Consider the following 18,470-nt stretch of genomic DNA (forward strand, 5'->3'; position numbering starts at 1 on the left):
ATCCACTTAAGAATAGAACTCGATTGCTCAAACCGGAATCTGAATCGTCCTTGCAGACTTCCAAGGCTGCCCCACAAAGTCCCAGATTATTTTCATACCTCACTTCAGGAGGAGTTGCTTTGATGAAATTCGGCACCGGCCCTGTTAACATGTTATTGGCCACTGTGAAAATCGTGATGCGTTTCAACATGCCTAGTTCTTGTGGAATTGGACCCCGTAGACTGTTGTCATCTAGTTTTAAGACAGAAATGTATTTGCAACTTGCAATCGATGGTGGGATTAAGCCAGAGAACTGATTATTTGAAAGATCAAGAGTTGTGATGAACTTGAGAACTTGGCCAATATCAGATGGGATGGGGCCCGAGAGCTGATTGTTAGAAAGGTCCAGATCCACCAAACTAGTGCAGTTTTCCAGTCCTCCAGGAAACTGGCCCTTCTGTCCCATATCGCTCAGCCTAATATTTAACACCTTGTTCTCATTGGCATGCCAGCAATCAATGCCAGTAAAGTCACAGATGAATCCTCCTTCAGTAGCATTGTCGAAGTTCCAAGTCAATGACAAGTAATTATAAGGATGTTGTAGGCTATCCTTAATTGATTTCAGGCAGTAGACATCATTCTCAACAGCACTGATATAAGGAAAACCTCCTGGCAATGATAACAAACTGATCAGAGAGCTTGTAACAATCGCAAAATGTACTACACTTGCATTCACAGCCATTTCCTCGATCAATGATCAGTGGAAAAGAATTGAAAAGCTAGTCTTTAGAGTAGTGAGAGGTAACCATCCTTGTTCAAAAGGTTGAATGGTTTGACGATTTCATCAATCATTGTTTGAAAGGGCCAATTGCTTGACAAATTGGATAACTCAATAAGGAAGTCCTTCCAAGTCTAAGTCCACCTCCAATTAATTAGTAACACATTAGCTAAGAAAGGGTTGACTCTAACACAATCAATCAGAGTCCGTTTTTTCTACAGCGGTTTCAAAGAGAATCAGTCGTGTTGTGAATAGTTCAAAATCGGACCAATAAGGTCCGGTTTGATCTCTGCCTTTCATTTCAAAATTAGTTGATTTTAAAATAAATGATCGAGATCGAGCCAGACCTAGTTAGCCCAATTTTGGATCGACCATAGCACGGGACGGTTCTCCTAGTAACCATAACACAGCCTAACTCCAATTAATCCAACTAGAAAGACTATTTGGAGTCCACAGTTTGAGAGATAACAATAATATTTATTACATACAAGGGTCAAGAAAGAATTTCTTGGTTACTTGTTTTCAACGCACATTTATGCATATGCAACTAATATAAGTAGTATTTGTAAATATTATTCTCACAAAAAGGATTTTACACTTTGACACTCAATGTACAAAGAGTTTTACTAATAAAAGTATGTTGATGAATAGACATTGATAGTAACTTATAATCCTTATCCTTATTCAGAGTTAGTAACATAGTATAAGAGTTTAAAGTAATTTGAAAAAGTGGGCGAGACTGCATACCAATGGGTGCATCTCATAAATTTGTAATAGGTTTATTAGTTATAATGGGTAGGGTACTGATTTAGTGCATAGATGATTAAGTTATTAGTTGGCGAAGGTCATGATTTTGTGGTTGATTTACAAATAACCAATTGGGGTTGCTTTATGAATTATGCTAAATGACAGAAATTGAAAAATTAGGGCTATGAACGATGAATTGCAGTATCCAACCGTTTATAAAGGTTGATGGTGCCCAAAAAAAATTTAAGACTCAATCACTTGTTGTACATCATTTTTAATGCTTGTATGGGGTTCAAAAAAAATTGATCTAAATTTATTTTGTGTTCAAAGTAATTTACATTATTTGCTCAAGATGATTCATAGTTTAAACAAATGAACTTCTATTTTGTTGAATTGGGCAAAACTGTCTTGAGATGATTGCCTTGCTACTTCCCGGAAATTGTAACACCAATATATGACTGAAATATTCTGTGCAATAAGATTTTAGAAGTGACGATAATTGTAAGACAACTCAAAATAGAAATTAAGCTAAAAAGTTTGAACCGTATTCGATGCAATAAGATTATTAGCAGTGACAATAATTGTAAGACAACTCAAAGTAGAAATTAAGCTAAAAAGTTTGAACCGTACTCAATCATATGCTTGTATTGGAATAGATTTCAATGATAAATGGCAATGAAAGGAGTGCGGAGGATAAAAGGGTCATTTAATATGTAATGCAAATGGGCCTACGTATATCCAAGTCAGGCCTAACCTTTTTTTTTTGGGATAATTTCAGAAACCTCCCCTGAGGTTTCTGACATTTACACTTACCTCCCCTATGGTTTGAACAATTACACTGACCTCCCCTGAGGTTACTAATCCTTTACAAATTCAGTCCAAATGATTAAAATATTATTTTAGAGAATGAAATTAGAATTTTGTACCTGATTTATCCTTTGTGCCACATGTCCAATGAATGGCAAAGTATTACAAATTAATTAACAATTAATAAACTTTAACGAGCGTAGTTTATAGGCAAATACGTATTGCCTATTTAAAGTACCAACTCTTTACATGAATTTTATTTTCAAACATTTACTTTATCACAAATATTTATTCTCAAATACAGATTTGTATTTACTCTCAAATATTTAATTTTTGTTAAACACAAAACCTACCAGTTTTTCTTCCGTAGAAATATTAATATAACATTTTTTCAATTTTAGTTATAAATATTTTTGTATTTAACATAAATTAAATGATTCAAGATAAAATATCTGTAAAGAGCCGATACTTTAAATAGGATATGCGTATTTGCCTATAAACTACATACATGGTTATACTGAGTAAAGTATTGGTTCTTTATGGATATTTTATCTTGAATCATTTAATTTATGTTAAATACAAAAATATTTATAACTAAAATTGAAAAAGTGTTATATTAATATTTCTACGGAAGAAAAACTGGTAGGTTTTGTGTTTAACAAAAATTAAATATTTGAGAGTAAATACAAATCTGTATTTGAGAATAAATATTTGTGATAAAGTAAATGTTTGAAAATAAAATTCATGTAAAGAGTTGGTACTTTAAATAGGCAATACGTATTTGCCTATAAACTACGCTCGTTAAAGTTTATTAATTGTTAATTAATTTGTAATACTTTGCCATTCATTGGACATGTGGCACAAAGGATAAATCAGGTACAAAATTCTAATTTCATTCTCTAAAATAATATTTTAATCATTTGGACTGAATTTGTAAAGGATTAGTAACCTCAGGGGAGGTCAGTGTAATTGTTCAAACCACAGGGGAGGTAAGTGTAAATGTCAGAAACCTCAGGGGAGGTTTCTGAAATTATCCCTTTTTTTTTCTGAAACGTTAGGAGATTTTATATTTTTAGCAAAATTGTATAATATAGGAGCAAGGGCCCCAAACTTTACAAAATTGCATATTGGCACAATGGAATAGTATATGACCTAATCATTCATGTATAAAAGCGCAGCGCTAATAGCCAGTTTAAGAGGAAGGAAATGAATAGAAAAGAAAGATTTTGAAAGGATAATAAACTTTTTCCATCTTTTGAGAGCAAAAATGAGAAGAAAAAGAAAAGATTTGAAAAAATTTCACTTCCTTCTATGTCTTAAAAAACTTTCCGCCCAAAATTGGGCGAAAAAGGAAGAAAGACACGGAGCTTTAAGTGAATTTTTTTATATGAAAATATTGCTCTTAAAATTGTGATATAAACAATTTTATTTCTCGATGAATCGCTCAACTTACATAATTCACATTTATTTACAGAAGTGACAAATTTGCAAAATAATTTGTTTGAGTATCTTTTTTTTTTATTTGTCTCCATCTCCCAAATAAAAGAAAACTATTTAATTTCTTTTTTATTCCAATGTGTGAACCAAACTAGATATTAGAATGAAAGTTTAATTTCAAAACCAGAATTTATGATTTCATTTCCATTTCCGATTTCAATATATAAAACAAGCATCCATTAGATCATTTCCCATCCCCTCTTTCTAACTTCCCCTTTCTCTTCTTTTCTTTTCTATTGTAAACTCCCAAGCTTGCCATAAATGAATAGTGCCATAAGTGACAGGTTATAGCATAATTACGATGAATGTTAATGGCATTTACATTGCTCGAGTGCACCGACATTAAAAAAGGATTGCATTGTGGCCGGTTGAGAAATGACGGCATCTTTATTGATTACTTCCTGTTCTACATGTCATTCCGCGCTGGGGCTGTGGAGGACTTCCATGTAAGTGTAAGACGTACTCCCTCCGTCCCACTTTGTTAGTCTTGTTTTCATTTTTCGTCCGTCCCAAATTGTAGTCCACTTTCCCATTAAGAAATGTAGTAATCTTTCAAATTGTCTAAAATACCCTTATTAAATATCTTGTTATTAATACATTGTTATTAAATACTAACCCACTACATTGAATACATTGAGTTTTTCCAATACATTGAATACATTGACTACATTGATTAGCATAAGGGTATTTTAGGAAATTATTAATCTAAATTTATGTTTCCAACCAAATTAATTACACTTTCTTAATCTGTGTGAAAAAAAAACCAAGACTAACAAAACGGGACGGAGGGAGTATCTTCTTTTCGTCCGGTACCATGCAATTAAAAGGCTAGCCCTTTTGTCCCTTGTTCCCATGCGTAAAGAGAACTTTTGTGCAATTGTGCAGCTTGGGCCGGTTGAGGACTTCCATGTAAGTATATTACGTGGGCTTTTTTAATTGGGTAATTCGGGAATCGATTGTTTAAGATCAATTTACTTTAATTTGGTAAATTGGATCAGAGAATAGGTAATTCGCCAATATCTGAAATTTGAAATGTCAATAATGAGTTAAAATATTTTAATTTTCTCAAAAAAATTTATTATAACAAAATAATATCCCATATATTTTTTCAATAAAATTCAATCAACTTAATTCAAACAAACATGAAATGCAAAAAAAAAAGGTTTATAATCCTTAGTCCTAACCCATAATCTCAATTGGAAAAATTATTCAAAACGTTCCTCACATTTTACAAGATGATTTTTTTCGTCCTTCAATTTTAAAAGTATAATTTTACGTCTCTTATAAATTCACATTGACCAAATTTGGTCCCTATCTAAGTTTTTGACTGGAATCCACCACATGACTTGCATGTGATCATTTTTTAAAGGAAAAAGTGTCAAATCAAATTTTTACATTATCTGATTCATATTCCCTCATATTTCACAAAATGAATTTTTTCGTCCATAACATTTTATAAAATGAATTGTTTCGTTCTTCACATTTTAAAAAATGAATTTTTCCATCCCTCACTTGTTTCAAAATTAATTTTTTCATCCCTCATTCATCACGCGTATGAATAGCCTTTTTTCTATTAACTCACGTGTATGTTTATTTGATTTTACTTAAACAGTACGAATAACATGTACTTTATCTCTATTGAATTTCATTTAAACATGCTAATTGTAGTTATACACATGTTATTCAATAGATATATATAGAGGTTTAAAACTAATAATTTTGTTTGAAACTCATGTATATATTTATATGATTTTGTGACAGCCCCACCTTCCCCTAAGGCGTACCAAAGGAGTTAGCGGACTGTCTGCCCAACTCTCGCTAGGACTACTAAAACGGTCAAACACTAACTCAAGTCGTTCGGGAAAATATTAGCGCGCTTAATCATCCCAAAAAAAATGAGAAACGGAAAAAACAAAAGTCAAAGCGTTAAGCGAATAGTGACTGCCACGTCACAATCCGCCAAGATCCCATTAATTACAAGAAATTTCCAACAATCACTGAAAAGAGTATATACAAGCCAAGTACAATCCATTGGATAGGAATACACCCTATTACAAACCACATTTGTATGGTTACAAGCCAAAAGAAAACATTTAAATCCAAGTACAAACAAAGGTTCCAACTATTGAGGAGCTATACAAAATCTCTCAACTAGCTCTACTCAACTCACTCTTCACAGTCAAAAGTCCAAAAGATAATTCCCTGTAAGGAAAACAAAATTAACGGAGTGAGCTTTCGCCCAATGAGGTACTATCACGTAAATACACCAAGAGCACATAAACACAAGAATATTCAATCCAAATACGTACATCAAGTAAGCAAAAGCAATAACACCCAAGCATACGGAGTAAAAGGATACGGATGGCTCTCAAGAGCCCTTTTCCTCTTTTGCCATACTTGATCTCATCTCATTGACCCTCCGTCAATGTATACTAGGTAATCACGACAGTAGACTCCTCTTTACTCCAATTATCCGTCCACCTCACTTTCCCCTTATCGGGCCCGAACACCAAACATTACAAAATTGGTATTACTCGAATATACCGGAATCAAGGGTCTCATACCCAAAGATTCCCAAATACAGTCCCCATGGTTTGTCAAATGTCCCCGACCAAGTCCTTACTGGCTCGAGTCCATTGACCTCCAATGAGGTAGAGCTCAGAGTAAACAGTAAAGGTTCAGAGTTACAGTAAAGATTGGTATCCAATCGACACCAAATCAAGTCCAGTCAAGAGTATTCAAGTGATATAATAAACAAACAAGTATGTCTAATATAATAACCAGTCAAGGAGGTTGGAGAGTACGAGAGTGGTAAAGTACACCCCCGCCTCACCTAGTCCAAACAATCATCACAACTAGTCCAAATCACAGAATTCAAGTACAAGAAAGCCTCGGAATAACAAATATGTGAGTAGTACACTCACCAAGTTCGACAAAGAAATTTCACAAGTTTTCGCCCGACGTGAGCCTTGGATCACCGGCACGCCCTATAATAATCAAGAAAGTACAATTAAGACTCAACCACGAGTCGAACACCTTTTTAATAGGAACTATTAAGGCAAGATCTAAATACAGCTTGGAAATGAAAAATACATAACATTTAGGGTTAAAAGTAGAAACTAACCCTATGACCGTTCATTTCTATCAAAGCTCAACTTAACTCACAAGAACCTAATATCCTAGACACTTGGACAGCATTTCCCCTACAATTTCAGCTTTTCCAACATACAAAACAAGCATTAAAAGCCATCCAACACAATCACAAGCACCCAAACAATTCATAAGCCATTCAATATACTGCATTAGGGTCACAATACCCCTCAATTTCTGCCAATTAGAAGCTCAACAATAATCCATAGAAAACCCCCAATTTGAAACCCTAAAATCTGAAATTTTCCGCACAAGCGGAAATTTTCCGCAAATAACCACAATTAACGTACAAGAGAGCTAGTTAACACCATTGAGAACCATCAATTCAAGCCCAAACATATCCATCATAGGAAAACAGAAATAAATCCACAAAAATCAGAAAATTAGCTAGCTTCACTCCAATCCACCAAATCTTCCGAAAAATCACGTATATAGCTACTATAAGGCACCAATTGGCCAAAATTAGGAACAAAAGATGAGTTCCAAGCAAGATACCTTAGATTTTCAAGAAAGGTTGTAGCTTAGGAGGTTTTCTTCCAAAACAACACCACCAAGTTCTTCAAACACCCTTAGCAAGTTGATTTTGTGGACTAATTCAAGAAATAATCGGTTGATTTTCAAGATTGAAGCAAGATTTGAAGATGAAAGGTTGAAGGTTTCTTCCCTTTACTTCCAAGGGAGATTCGGCCAAGAGAGATGAAGGAGTGAAGACAACTTGGTCAAATTTGGACTTTTAAGTAAAGATAAAGAAAGTTAGGCAAGTTTAAGCCAACAAGAATTGGACACTTGGCACTTTGTTTTGTTTAGAGTTATCTTCTTGTCCCTCCATAATTAAACCATCTAGATAACCTCTAATCATCTACTAACACCTAGTAATTAAATCCCTTTATGAAAAATTGAACCGAATTGGCCGAATTTCTCTCACTTAATACACTAGCAGGTCCCACGTCCAAAATATATTTCTAATTTCTCACGAACTACCTTATACTAGAAAAATGATTTAAAAACTATATTTACTGATAAAATGTGGATAAAAGTAATATAATAAAGAAAATAAAAGAAAACGGGTGCACAGGAATAAAACCCTAAAATCTTTTTTTTTTTTCCATTCTAGGTTGTCACATCCTCTCCCCCTTAAGAAATTTCGCCCTCGAAATTGCTCACCTGGGTTACTAAACAGCTCAGGGTATTTCTTTTGCATCTCTTCCTCCATCTCCCAGGTTGCCTCTTCTATTCCATGATTCCTCCATAAAACCTTCACTAATGGAATTTGTTTATTCCTCAGTTCTTTAATCCTTCGATCGAGTACTTGTACAGGTCTCTCTTCGTAAGTGAGTGCCTTATCTAACTCAATCTCCTCTGGTCGCACAATGTGGGTTGGATCAGGGTAGTACTTTTTCAACATCGAGACATGGAAAACGTCATGAATCCGAGCTAAACTTGGCGGCAACTCGAGTCGATACGCTACTTTCCCAACTCGCTGAAGAATTTTGTAAGGCCCCACGAACCGTGGTTGAAGTTTCTTTCCTCTACCCGCAATGACGCTTCGTAGTGGCGTGATCTTAAGGAAGACACGGTCTCCAACTTCGAACTCCAAATCTTTCCTTCGGTTATCGGCGTAGCTCTTTTGTCGGCTTTGAGCTGTTTGGAGTTTTTGACGGATCAATTTAACCTTTTCTTGCGCATCCTCCATCCAGGGAATGGTTGTTGGATCTAGAACTTTCTTTTCCCCTACTTCATCCCAGTAAATGGGTGAACGACACTTCCGTCCGTAGAGAGCTTCATATGGTGCCATTTGAATGGACGAATGGAAACTATTATTGTAGGCGAACTCTATCAAAGTCATGTGTTGGCCCCAATTACCCCCAAAATCCAGAATACAAGTTCGTAACATATCCTCGAGAGTTTGAATCGTTCGCTCCGACTGGCCATCCGTCTGGGGGTGATAAGTGATACTAAGGTTAAGTTTGGTCCCTAAGTGCTCCTGAAATTTTTGCCAAAACCTCGATACAAAACGAGGATCTCGGTCTGAAACTATACTCACTGGAACCCCATGTAACCTCACAATTTCATTCAGGTACAACCGAGCTAGTTTATCCATGGAATCCTTCACATTCACAGGTAAGAAATGGGCTGATTTGGGCAACCGATCAACGATCACCCAAACGGCATCATGTCCTTTTTGAGTTCTTGGCAGTCCAGAAACAAAGTCCATCGTGATATTTTCTCACTTCCATTCAGGTATCTCAAGAGGTTGTAACAATCCGGAGGGTTTTTGGTGTTCAGTCTTGACTTGCTGGCAACTCAGACAGGTTTGGACATATTGAGCAATCTCTTTTTTCATCTTATCCCACCAGTACAACCGTCGCAGGTCTTGGTACATCTTATTACTACCAGGATGGATCGTGTATTTCGATCGATGGGCTTCCTCTAAAATTTCCCTTTTTAGGTTTTCATCATTGGCCACCACTACCCGGTTCCTATACCTTAGAATTCCTTCAGGACCCAAGTTGAAATCAGGTAATGCTTCCTTTTCTACTTTTTCCTTCCACTTTTGTACCATCGGATCCTTTTTTTGGGCTTCTTTAATTCGATCAAGAATAGCAGATGTTACCCGAATATTTCCAAAAGTTATTTTCTTATCTCCCAATCTAGGGTTCCACTCACTAGCTGCTCCTAACATCTCCCACTCCTTGACCATCAACCCTGCTACTTGAGCCTTCCGATTTAGGGCGTCCGCTACTACGTTAGCCTTACCGGGATGGTAGTTGATCGTGCAGTCATAATCTTCTAAGAGTTCCATCCACCGGCGTTGCCTCATATTCAACTCTTTTTGGGAGAACAGGTACTTGAGACTCTTATGGTCTGAATAAACCTCAAAGGTAACCCCGTAAAGGTAGTGTCTCCACTTTTTCAGAGCAAAGACCACAGCAGCTAGCTCCAAGTCATGGGTAGGGTAGTTTTGTTCATGGGTTTTTAATTTCCTAGAGGCAAAGGCAATCACGTTCTGGTTTTGCATTAACACGCACCCCAAGCCTTCCCTCGAAGCATCGGTATAAACAGTGAAACTGTCATTCCCATTAGATAAGGCTAAAACAGGAGCCATGGTTAACTTTCGTTTCAACTCCTGAAAACTGGTTTCACACCTAGTATCCCACACAAAACGACCGTTTTTCTTCGTCAGGTCGGTTAAAGGGCCAGCTAGTTTGAAAAAGTCTTTAATAAAGCGTCGATAGTACCCAACGAACCCTAAGAAACTGCGGATCTCGGTGGGATTTTCTGGTCTCTTCCATTCAGCTACTGCCTCTACTTTCGCGGGGTCTACTGTGATACCTTCTTTTGAAATCACATGTCCCAAGAAAGAAATTTTCTCCAGCCAAAATTCACACTTACTAAATTTGGCGTATAGTTGATGATCTCTTAGGGTTTGCAACACTAACTTCAAATGCTGCTCATGTTCCTCACGGGTTTTAGAATAAACCAAAATGTCGTCAATAAACACAGCAACAAATCGGTCCAGGTAGGGTTTGAAAATACGATGCATCAAATCCATAAAGGCGGCATGGGCATTGGTCAACCCAAAGGGCATGACCGCAAACTCAAAATGCACATATCTAGAATTGAAAACAGTTTTGGGTACATCTTCTTTCTTGATTAGCAACTGATAGTAACCCTGTCGGAGATCTAACTTTGAAAAGACCAATGCGCCTTGCAACTGGTCAAACAATTCATCGATATGGGGAAGTGGGTATTTGTTCTTAATGGTCATATTGTTTAATCCCCGATAGTCGATACACAATTTTAAAGTTCCATCCTTCTTCTTAACAAATAATACCGGAGCCCCCCAAGGAGATCCACTCTCATGAATAAACCCACGCTCCAACAGATCTTGCAACTGCAATTTCAACTTCTTGAGTTCAGCAGGTGCCATGCGATAAGGGGTCTTAGAGATAGGTGACGCTCCTGGCAATAGGTCAATCTTAAACTCTATCTCTCTCTCCGGAGGTAAAGTTACTAATTCATCAGGAAACATATCCGGATATTCACTTACAATAGGCACATCTTCCACCCTCAACTTATCAGTGGGAGTGTTTATCAGAAAAGCTAGAAACCCTTGAGCCCCTCTATACAGAAATTTCCTAACCCTAATACCTGAGATCAATGCAGACGAGGCTAAATTACCTCTTACATCTAGCCTTACGGTTGCTTCCCCCGGTATACGAAATTCCACTATTTTCCTCTTACAATCAAGTTGTGCATCGTACCTTGCTAGCCAGTCCATACCCAATATAACGTCGTACCCCTTAATAGCTAAACTTACAAGATTCCCTAAAAGCTTCATCTCTCCTACCCAAATTTCGCAATTCGCATACATCAAACCAGTAATCAAACGTTGGTTCCCCGTAGGAGTACTAACTTCTAAGTCATAAGGCAAGTTAACAGGGGTTATATCAATGCCGCACATAAAATTGGGGTTAACAAAGGAATGGGTAGCACCAGGGTCTATCAAAATCCTAGTTAGACGATGGAAAACAGGGATCGTACCTTCTACAACCCCAGAGGGATCAGGGACTTGTTGTTGCTCAAGGGAGTAAACCCGAGTTGGCACCTTTGGCTTTGTCCCTTCTACCTTGGACTGTCCCGAGTTGGCCTTTGACGATTGGGTGGTTGCTCTCGCCTCTCGAGGTAACACTGGGCAGTTAGCTATTTGATGCTCTGCACTCCCGCAGCGCAAGCATCTTCTCTCCTTCCTCCAACAGTTTTCCTCAGTGTGGTTTGGTTTTTCACAATATCCACAGGGTCCGCGTGCAACTGAGGCCGAACTTCCTTGTGAGGTGCTTTTCTGCGGGCCCCGTCCATTGTGACCACCCCTCGGCGGAGTCCCTCGCGTCATCCTCGGTTGCCTTCCTCCACCGGCTCCTCGTCCAATCTTGGGAGGAGTCCCTTTATCACCTTGGGTCGAACTACTCGCAGAGAACCCCCGTTTTTTCACCTGAAAGTTCCTTACTTGAAACCTTGCATTTTCAACTCGCAAAGCTTTCTCCACAGCGTCACTAAAGGTATTGATCTGGGCTACCGCCAGATCCTTTTGAATTTCCACATTGAGCCCCTGAGTAAAACGCCGAACTCTCCTTTGCTCCGTTAGAATGAGTTCAGGGGCAAACTTAGATAAACGAGTAAACTGGCTCTCGTACTCAGCCACTGATTGAGTCCCCTGACGGAGCCTAATAAACTCGTCTTCCTTCTTTTCCTGGACCAAAGGAGGAAAGTATTTCACATTAAAGTCTCTCATAAAGTTTACCCATGTTCTTGGTGTTTGTTCCCGGTCCCACTTCATTCGTATCACGTTCCACCAAGAACGCATGGACCCTTCTAGTTGGAAGACAGCGAAAGTAACCTGTCTCTCCTCTAAATAGTGTAGGGCGGCAAAAATATCTATCATTTTCTCTAACCACTTTTCGGGCACGTCTGGATCTGGCCCGCCCAGAAATTTTGGTGGAGAGAACTTCTGGAATCTCTCTAGGGCCCGATCTTCACTCTCTACTACGTGGCCAGGGTTCCCAGGCTACTGGATAGGAGGTTGGCCCTGCTGTTGCACTACGTGGGCCAACAGGTCAGTCATTTGCTGCATAGCAGCAGCTATCTGGGCACTAGGGTCAACCCTAGGTTCAGGATTTGGTTCAGTCGTGGTATCCCTAGTACCCTCATCAGTTGTGGGTTGCCTAACCCCGCGCCCGCGGCCTCGCCCACTACGAGTGCCTTCCATTGCTCTAAGTCAATCTAAAGTCGAGGCACAAAAGAATATTAAAAGTGCATATAATTATAGTCACATAAGCATGAACAAAGAATCAAAAATAAACACCACTTAAGGCATATATTCACATAGCACATTTATACATGGAACACATAACTGTGTCAAACAGTCATACATAAGCAGTCAGGCAGATATATACAAAGGTACTCCCGTGAAGTCAAAAGAGGGTCTACCAAAATACACTGTACAACCTAGGTCCCAAAAGGTGCAAAACAACTAACCAAAAACTTTTCGTAGGTATCCCTCACACGGGATCAAAACAAGGCTCAAAAATCCTAATCTAGTCCTCGACGGAGCCAACCGACTCCCCCCTAGATCTAGAGCTAGGGGCGCCTCCCTGACCTGGAGCTCCACCACCTGGAACTCCCCCTAGCGCATTGGCGCCAATCACTCCCTGGATGAGTGCCCCACACTCATCGATAATAGCACCGGACCGGTCTCTCACCTCCCGGACTACGCGAGTAAGGCGGTCGTTAACCACTTGCAACTGCTCTCGCAGAGCGTCCGTCCTCTCCTGCTCCATGGCCACGTCCCCCTGGAGCTCTCCAATCCTATCGGCCTGCATCCGCATGATGCCCCTAAGCCTAAGGGTCTTAGTGCGCTCCCTGGCGACGTCACATCTAAGCCTCCGTCGCTCAGCAAGGACCGCCTCAACCACGTGGTCCGCCTAGGAGTAAAAATGGCAACGCATACAGCGGCGGGTCCGGCTAGCGGTATACCACAGCCGAATCGGACCTCCTGGTCTCTCCTGGTAATCGATAACCCGAGGGCGCCTCTGAGGTGGCTCGCCTCCGCCCGCTCCACTAGTGCCGGCTGAGGATGCTCACCTCGGCCATCCCGAGTGGCCGAGGTGAACTCACCTCGTCCCTCATCAGAGCTCATCCGTGTCCCGGGCATCATCCCTGAGCTCGGCCTCGGCCGTTTCCCTAGCCTACTGTGTAGCCGACCTCGGCACCCCCACCTCAGGTGCACGCTGATGATGTCAAACCATCTGACATCGCCCAGGACCAGTGCTTTATCTGAAAAGCACTGGAGGCACTTAATGGCACCTGCACAATCCTCCCCGTCATCATGCCCAGGCAGCTACAGTGTCAGAGTCAGACCTCCTGACACGGGACAGAGCCGTAATGACCAGAGGGTGGGTCCCACCAGCATAAGCCCTCCGCTCTGTCCTCTACTCTCCCTCTATAAATACCCCAGACACACTCCCAACAAGTAAGCACATTGTTCATTTGCTTATACTCTTATTATTCTCGTTCTCATACTAACTTGATCGTCGGAGTGATCCCAGGGGAGAAGCCCCGCCACTCACTTCGGACACCGAGGTTCACTTCGGACACAGGAGTTCACCTCACTTCATCTCAGAGAGGACTGATCCAGGTCGGTCTAGGTACCAACCAAAAATCACCTCTTCACCGGCCATAACCTACAAAGATAGCAAAGGTTTATAGCTTAGACAATATATTCACACTTAATGGCGTCTAAACACAAGCCTCAAAATGCTAAGAATCAGGTCTCAGGTTTGCCCAGGTTATTTCAAACCTAGGCTCTGATACCACCTGTGACAGCCCCACCTTTCCCTAAGACGTACCAAAGGAGTTAGCGGACTGCCTGCCCAACTCTCGCTAGGACTACTAAAACGGTCAAACACTAACTCAAGTCGTTCGGGAAAATATTAGCGCGCTTAATCATCCCAAAAAAAATGAGAAACGGAAAAAACAAAAGTCAAAGCGTAAAGCGAATAGTGACTGCCACGTCACAATCCACCAAGATCCCATTGATTACAAGAAATTTCCAACAATCACTGAAAAGAGTATATACAAGCCAAGTACAATCCATTGGATAGGAATACACCCTATTACAAACCACATTTGTATGGTTACAAGCCAAAAGAAAACATTTAAATCCAAGTACAAACAAAGGTTCCAACTATTGAGGAGCTATACAAAATCTCTCAACTAGCTCTACTCAACTCACTCTTCACAGTCAAAAGTCCAAAAGATAATTCCCTATAAGGAAAACAAAATTAACGGAGTGAGCTTTCGCCCAATGAGGTACTATCACGTAAATACACCAAGAGCACAAAAACACAAGAATATTCAATCCAAATACGTACATCAAGTAAGCAAAAGCAATAACACCCAAGCATACGGAGTAAAAGGATACGGATGGCTCTCAAGAGCCCTTTTCCTCTTTTGCCATACTTGATCTCATCTCATTGACCCTCCGTCAATGTATACTAGGTAATCACGACAGTAGACTCCTCTTTACTCCAATTATCCGTCCACCTCACTTTCCCCTTACCGGGCCCGAACACCAAACATTACAAAATTGGTATTACTCGAGTATACCGGAATCAAGGGTCTCATACCCAAAGATTCCCAAATACAGTCCCCATGGTTTGTCAAATGTCCCCGACCAAGTCCTTACTGGCTCGAGTCCATTGACCTCCAATGAGGTAGAGCTCAGAGTAAACAGTAAAGGTTCAGAGTTACAGTAAAGGTTGGTATCCAATCGACACCAAATCAAGTCCAGTTAAGAGTATTCAAGTGATATAATAAACAAACAAGTAGGTCTAATATAATAATCAGTCAAGGAGGCTGGAGAGTACGAGAGTGGTAAAGTACACCCCGGCCTCACCTAGTCCAAACAATCATCACAACTAGTCCAAATCACAGAATTCAAGTACAAGAAAGCCTCGGAATAACAAATATGTGAGTAGTACACTCACCAAGTTCGACAAAGAAATTTCACAAGTTTTCGCCCGACGTGAGCCTTGGATCACCGGCACGCCCTATAATAATCAAGAAAGTACAATTAAGACTCAACCACGAGTCGAACACCTTTTTAATAGGAACTATTAAGGCAAGATCTAAATACAGCTTGGAAATGAAAAATACATAACATTTAGGGTTAAAAGTAGAAACTAACCCTATGACCGTTCATTTCTATCAAAGCTCAACTTAACTCACAAGAACCTAATATCCTAGACACTTGGACAGCATTTCCCCTACAATTTCAGCTTTTCCAACATACAAAACAAGCATTAAAAGCCATCCAACACAACCACAAGCACCCAAACAATTCATAAGCCATTCAATATACTGCATTAGGGTCACAATACCCCTCAATTTCTGCCAATTAGAAGCTCAACAATCATCCATAGAAAACCCCCAATTTGAAACCCTAAAATCTGAAATTTTCCGCACAAGCGGAAATTTTCCGCAAATAACCACAATTAACGTACAAGAGAGCTATTTAACACCATTGAGAACCATCAATTCAATCCCAAACATATCCATCATAGGAAAACAGAAATAAATCCACAAAAATCAGAAAATTAGCTAGCTTCACTCCAATCCACCAAATCTTCCGAAAATCACGTATATAGCTACTATAAGGCACCAATTGGCCAAAATTAGGAACAAAAGATGAGTTCCAAGCAAGATACCTTAGATCTTCAAGAAAGGTTGTAGCTTAGGAGGTTTTCTTCCAAAACAACACCACCAAGTTCTTCAAACACCCTTAGCAAGTTGATTTTGTGGACTAATTCAAGAAATAATCGGTTGATTTTCAAGATTGAAGCAAGATTTGAAGATGAAAGGTTGAAGGTTTCTTCCCTTTGCTTCCAAGGGAGATTCGGCCAAGAGAGATGAAGGAGTGAAGACAACTTGGTCAAATTTGGACTTTTAAGTAAAGATAAAGAAAGTTAGGCAAGTTTAAGCCAACAAGAATTGGACACTTGGCACTTTGTTTTGTTTAGAGTTATCTTCTTGTCCCTCCATAATTAAACCATCTAGATAACCTCTAATCATCTACTAACACCTAGTAATTAAATCCCTTTATGAAAAATTGAACCGAATTGGCCGAATTTCTCTCACTTAATACACTAGCAGGTCCCACGTCCAAAATATATTTCTAATTTCTCACGAACTACCTTATACTAGAAAAATGATTTAAAAACTATATTTACTGATAAAATGTGGATAAAAGTAATATAATAAAGAAAATAAAAGAAAACGGGTGCACAGGAATAAAACCCTAAAATCTTTTTTTTTTCCATTCTGGGTTGTCACATCCTCTCCCCCTTAAGAAATTTCGCCCTCGAAATTGCTCACCTGGGTTACTAAACAGCTCAGGGTATTTCTTTTGCATCTCTTCCTCCATCTCCCAGGTTGCCTCTTCTATTCCATGATTCCTCCATAAAACCTTCACTAATGGAATTTGTTTATTCCTCAGTTCTTTAATCCTTCGATCGAGTACTTGTACAGGTCTCTCTTCGTAAGTGAGTGCCTTATCTAACTCAATCTCCTCTGGTCGCACAATGTGGGTTGGATCAGGGTAGTACTTTTTCAACATCGAGACATGGAAAACGTCATGAATCCGAGCTAAACTTGGCGGCAACTCGAGTCGATACGCTACTTTCCCAACTCGCTGAAGAATTTTGTAAGGCCCCACGAACCGTGGTTGAAGTTTCTTTCCTCTACCCGCAATGACGCTTCGTAGTGGCGTGATCTTAAGGAAGACACGGTCTCCAACTTCGAACTCCAAATCTTTCCTTCGGTTATCGGCGTAGCTCTTTTGTCGGCTTTGAGCTGTTTGGAGTTTTTGACGGATCAATTTAACCTTTTCTTGCGCATCCTCCATCCAAGGAATGGTTGTTGGATCTAGAACTTTCTTTTCCCCTACTTCATCCCAGTAAATGGGTGAACGACACTTCCGTCCGTAGAGAGCTTCATATGGTGCCATTTGAATGGACGAATGGAAACTATTATTGTAGGCGAACTCTACCAAAGTCATGTGTTGGCCCCAATTACCCCCAAAATCTAGAATACAAGTTCGTAACATATCCTCGAGGGTTTGAATCGTTCGCTCCGACTGGCCATCCGTCTGGGGGTGATAAGTGGTACTAAGGTTAAGTTTGGTCCCTAAGTGCTCTTGAAATTTTTGCCAAAACCTCGATACAAAACGAGGATCTCGGTCTGAAACTATACTCACTGGAACCCCATGTAACCTCACAATTTCATTCAGGTACAACCGAGCTAGTTTATCCATGGAATCCTTCACATTCACAGGTAAGAAATGGGCTGATTTGATCAACCGATCAACGATCACCCAAACGGCATCATGTCCTTTTTGAGTTCTTGGCAGTCCAGAAACAAAGTCCATCGTGATATTTTCTCACTTCCATTCAGGTATCTCAAGAGGTTGTAACAGTCCGGAGGGTTTTTGGTGTTCAGTCTTGACTTGCTGGCAACTCAGACAGGTTTGGACATATTGAGCAATCTCTCTTTTCATCTTATCCCACCAGTACAACCGTCGCAGGTCTTGGTACATCTTATTACTACCAGGATGGATCGTGTAGTCTCAATGTGCAAAAGTTATTTTTACTACTCAGACAGGTTTTGTAGTCTCAATGTGCAAAAGTTATTTTTAAGTTTCTAACAATGTGCTATTTATATGAGTTCAGAAAAGTTCTCATTATAACTTCCAACAGATAGAAAGTAGCTGAATAGTCAACTAGACGTTGGGGGTGTCGGACGTCCAATACAGCAAATTTTCGCGTCTGACAGTGGGCAGTGAGTTTGAGGAAATTTCTATAATTCTTTCGGACATCCGGTGTCTCTGATGCATGCGTTCGAAACCAAATGATAAATATGAGAAATTTTCTTCAGTTCTTTCGGACGTCCGGTACCT

The sequence above is a fragment of the Coffea arabica genome, chromosome 9c (assembly GCF_036785885.1).
Source record: "Coffea arabica cultivar ET-39 chromosome 9c, Coffea Arabica ET-39 HiFi, whole genome shotgun sequence".
NCBI lineage: Eukaryota > Viridiplantae > Streptophyta > Magnoliopsida > Gentianales > Rubiaceae > Coffea > Coffea arabica.